Source organism: Cyprinodon variegatus, unplaced genomic scaffold, assembly GCF_000732505.1.
Source record: "Cyprinodon variegatus isolate N-32 unplaced genomic scaffold, C_variegatus-1.0 Scaffold684, whole genome shotgun sequence".
Lineage (NCBI taxonomy): Eukaryota > Metazoa > Chordata > Actinopteri > Cyprinodontiformes > Cyprinodontidae > Cyprinodon > Cyprinodon variegatus.
This window is the reverse complement of record NW_015151137.1, coordinates 109,958-115,129: the sequence shown is the minus strand read 5'-3', so window position 1 is coordinate 115,129 and position 5,172 is coordinate 109,958. Positions and strand designations below refer to the sequence as shown.

General features: G+C 35.7%; 1 protein-coding gene across 2 annotated transcripts in view; it reads left to right on the top strand.

Annotated features, from left to right (window-relative positions):
• tpm4 (tropomyosin 4) overlaps nucleotides 1–5,172 on the top strand; it is a 31,271-nt gene that overhangs the window by 3,909 nt on the left and 22,190 nt on the right. The window lies entirely within an intron of this gene.

Sequence of the window (5,172 nt, the reverse complement as noted above, 5' to 3'; positions counted from 1 at the left end):
TATATATATATATATATATATATATATATATATATATGTATGTGTAATATATTTTAAATAACCAGAGAGATTTTTATTAATAACATAATGTGGTGCATCAACTGGCAAAGTGCTGTTTGATTTATGGTGTATGTCAGAATGAGACCTTAAGCAGATCTAATAAGATCCTTATTGTGTACATTACAGTTTACCTCAATAGAATTGGTATTTCCAAAAAGGTTTTAAGTAAAAAAAAAACTTGTGTAAAAACTTAGCATGGAGGAAATAACTTTGGTCAGGCAGCGCTGTAGTTAATCAGTACAATCTAAGTTAAAAGGCCATATTTTAGATTGTTAGCGCCACCACAAACCATAAGACTGTATTTCTGTCAGTGTTGGTCTCTTTGGCACTGGAGAGCGTGTTTGTGCACAGAGTGTGTTTTGTTTTGTTCCCTGATTCAGTAATTATGTGTGTGTGTAGAAAGCACAGAAAGGAAGGCTGAGGCAAATGATAGTCCTAAAGAAACATTTACATCCACACCAAAGATTAGATAATATTTACATATGTATGTGGGTAAAATGAATTAAAAAAAAAAGAAAAACAAATTAGAATCTTGTGAACTGTTTCTAAAAAAAAAATAATAATAAGTAGGCTGAGTTTAGAGAGTTTAGTCAAGGAAAAAAACTCATCTAACCACCACCAAGATGTGCCATTGTTAGAGGCTCATGGAGGATATCCCAGGGAAATGCAGCTTTGTTCTGTGTCCACACAAGGACGAGGGAGGGGTTTGCCATACGGACACACAGCTGGAGTCTGGGACCTGCAGGATTATCTCCATGTAGTGACTGAACACACTCTTTAGAAAGAAAGCAGATAAAATAGGCTCTTGAGTAACAGTATAAAATATCTTTACTAGATCAGTTCAGTTCTGGTTGAGGGCATTCAACATGGACATTTATATCATATCAGTTTCAGTATTTTATTAATTATTTATCTATAAAACAAAATCATACAAGCATGTCAAATAATGAGAATAAAAATATTTCCAAATAGTTTTCATTTCTAGTGCATTTTGTTTAATCCACACCAAATCAAAATTAGAATATGGACTAAATATCTAGACAGATCCCTCACTGGATTAGATTAAAAGGATTTGGCATCCCCACTGAAACTATGTAACCATCATCGGAACCTCTGGGACATTTGGTTTAATAATGTGGCAGAATTTGTAAAGCTAATTTGAATTGGTTATTATTTTGTCATATACCTTTAGGTGATGTTTAGCTGATGTGAAGGATTTCCATATGTCTAAATTCAACCTATCTTCTATTGAGCCATTATATAGACCTTATTTAACTCCATAGAAATGCCTGTATTGACATAAACCCCTAAACCAATATGGCAGTCTGTGTGAGTGGAGTTTGAACTCAGAACCTCTGGATTCCAAATTCAATACCCAAAACACTACAGTAGGCCACCACTCGGACATTGGCTCTGATATTGACTAATTAGCTGGATCGAATATCATGATTTGATATCGGAGATCCAATCCTGTACACTTTACACTGTTATATCTTCTGCTGCTTATTTTTTCATTCATAATGTAAAGTAAAACATTTGAATCGTATTGGTATCGGATATTGGCCAATATGCTAAGACCAGGTTTTGGATCAGAAACAACTGGATCGGTGCACCTCTAGTTAGAACATGTTTTGAGATGGATATATTCTGGTTCTGTCCTATCGTTCCCAAAGCATTGACCTCATCTATCCATAAAAACCTAATCTGTGCCAGGAAACTAATTAAGTTAAACTAAATCAACTTTTCCAATTCTGCCTTGAAGAGTGAACAAATATTTTAGCGGAATTGTGCCAGAAGCTTGTTGATGGCTAAAAACAACATGCATATGTGACTTTGCATATGAACATGTTTGATATATATTATTATTTAGCTTTGGTTAGAGAAATGTTATCATAAATTCAAAGTCGTAATTCCAAGTATTGTTTTTAAATACCATTACTTTTTCATGCCACCCGATCATTCCGGCTTCATAAATGAATAGATGAACTAAAATACAGTAACAGAAGGACATCAGTGGATGTAAACCTCTGTATTGAACTTTCAGTGGGTTAAGCCACAAAGTGGAGGCACAGACGTTTTATTTAAATGCATGACATTTTTGGGAAAGCCAGTGACAGGAAAATAACAAGAAGTAAAGATGTCCTGCTCCACTTGCACAAATTCTCCTCAGCATGTCACTCATTAGAGGCAGCAGTCAAGTCATTACACATCTGAATTCACAGAGAAATAACCAGGAACCCTGGAAGCAATAAGTTGTGTTTTCTAAAAAAGAAACTAGTCCAGTGGTGCCAATATCTAGGCCATCGATGTTTATTGTTAGCACAGGCTACCAGACAGAGTCCGTACTCATGAGCGCAAGATCCCAACCTTTGCGCGGGCTGCAGAGATAACGATGGCACCGTTTAATCATTGTGTGTGGATTTATAACCCGAGGCCGTAACAGTTACTTTTTAAGGGGAAAAGTCTGCAGTGTTCGGCCAGATTGGGAAAAGAAGAGGGAGAGAAAGCAGGGGGGCAGAGGTATGTAAGGAATGCAGCTAAGGCAAACAGAAAGTCCCACACTTCTGTGTCTAATAAAATTCCGTGCTTCCAGCTTTTCCGGTGCAACGGGCAAATCAGAGAGAGGGGGCTCAATCAACACATGAAACTGATTTGAGAAAGATTTTCTTCTTTGTGCGAACACCATGTTTGAATTTGAGCTAAAGAAGAAGCAACGCTTGGTTCTGCTGCCTCCTTGGCAGTTCATGCAGCAATGTTTGTTCCCAGGCCGTTCATGTCAAAAGGAGACCATGAGGGTAAATACAGGCAGGGCTAAAATAGACATATGAAGGATGGAGCATAAATCTAATTCACACCCACGCAAGGCACATTATTTGATGCCTCAAGGAGGGGGACTAAAGCATGTTTGCTCAGCCTTTCATGACAAACACTTGCATGGTTCCTCAAAAGAACAACAATTTATGACAATTACTCAAACTTGAATATGCAATTCAAGATGAACTAGTTAGACGCCGAAAAAACAATATGTAAGCTTTTTAAAGGGATCCAGACAGATGCATTTAAACTAATGATTTTTTGGAGATGAGGTGCTTTATTTGAGCTATTTTAGGAAATAATTTGATCTCACAGCAATGTTTGAATCTATAGAATTAATAAAGAGTAAAGTGCCCTATGAATGTTTTAATATCCCTTTATTCTTTTCATTAAATGTCACGTTGTAACCACAGAATTTAAAGTATTTGATCACAAATGAAAGAGATGGATCAAAACGAATGTTAGGAGAAAAGAAAACCTTGCATGGAAAAACTCTACAAAGAAAAACTAGATAATCTGAACATAACGAGAAAACGTAAAGAGTAAACAGTTTTATTTTTGTTTGAATCTGATGTTTTTTTTGTTGTTTTTTTTTTTACTGACATGTAAAAGGCCATGTTGGTCAGAAAATTGCACATCATCCTGAAATAGACATACCCCAAATTAAGCATAGAAGTAGAAGTTGCATGATGCTCTAAAGATATATTTTATCTTTCTGTTCAGATCAAATCAAATTCATGCATCACAAACATATTAAGAATCCGCATTAAGATGTATAACCTAATGTTTGCAGAGATTCTCCATTATTTCTAAAAGAGCTTAACTTATTCTGCAAAGAATCACAGGGAAAATTTTGTTCTTGTAGATATGCAAAGTTGGTGGTGACCTTCCCCAAAATATCTACAGCTCTTATAGAGAATAATTGTTTTACAAAGTATTTACTCATATCATAAAAATTTTCTTTTTTGATCTTCATTTGTAGAAAATTTGGAAAGTGACATATTTTTGACTTTCATTTTAAACATGAATTACTTTGTCTTTGTCAAGCATAGAGGTTCAAGAAAGGTCAAACATTTTATATTTCATTGGAATCTAATGAAAAACTGATTGTAATCTGGGGTTTTAAATAAACATGTCAGACTTTTAAATGTATTGAATGTAGAAGTGACATACTCTCTAGAGTTGCTGATGTCCAGTGATGACTAAGCCATTCCCAGATAGCTGAATGGCAGAAACAGAATCTATTTCAGGGGGTCAACTTCCATTTTAAAAAATGAAACTCGAATGAAATGCAGAGTAGTGAGAACTGCAGAGGAGATCATCAGGGCTGCTCTTCCCTTTATAATAGACATTTCATCCTAGTGCTGCGTGTTCCAAGCCTGTAACATTATCAATGAGCCCTCACACCCCCATTATGGACTGTTCTCCCTGCGGCCCTCTGGGAAGAGGCTACGAAGCATGGTCCATCAGATTCCACAACAGCTTCTTCCCCACTGCCATAGACTGCTGAATGTTATATAAAATGGGGTTTTTAAAAAAATCCACTGAATGTTGGAAACTATAAATCATATCTGTCTTATGTTCACCTTTGATTACCTTGTTTACATTTGATCACTGCTGCATTTTTGAAATGGAAGTGTCTTGAGAGCTGTACTAAATGAACTTTCTTTTTGTATACACTCTGTGTGTAAACAATGACAATAAAGTCTGTCTAAGTCTAGGTCTAAGAAATTATACATAACCATTTTATGTGGCCTTTACTCAGTGGTGTCAGTACACACATTTGTTACTCAAGTAGAAGTATAGATACTGCAGTTTAAATACACTCTGGTAAAAGCTGAAGTATCAAATTGACCTCTTTACTCAAGTAAAAGTGAAAAAGTAACTGCTCCAAAAACTACTTAAAGTATAAAAGTATAAAGTAACCTTTTAAAAAACAGACAGATTCTACTATATGAATTGAAAGCTCAATTTTACGACTATTTCGAAAAATTCTTTGAGCTAGAGCCAAGGATGAGGGAGGTCTGGTTGATCTCCGTCTCCATCTCCTAATACGCTCTCGCCTGTGTCCGACCTTTCAGACATTTCGACAACTTTTTCTGAATCCTACATTGTAGCATGGCATAGACAATTCGTGTTTACAGTTTGAAGAACACCTGCTTGCTTCTGATGATTTCCTTTAGCTAACCAATGAGTGTTTGCATTATATGACTCATCCAGTTACACTAGTTTTCACTAGATGTGGATGGCGCCAATGATCTGCATTGATATGATATAAATATTTATAAACATTAAACC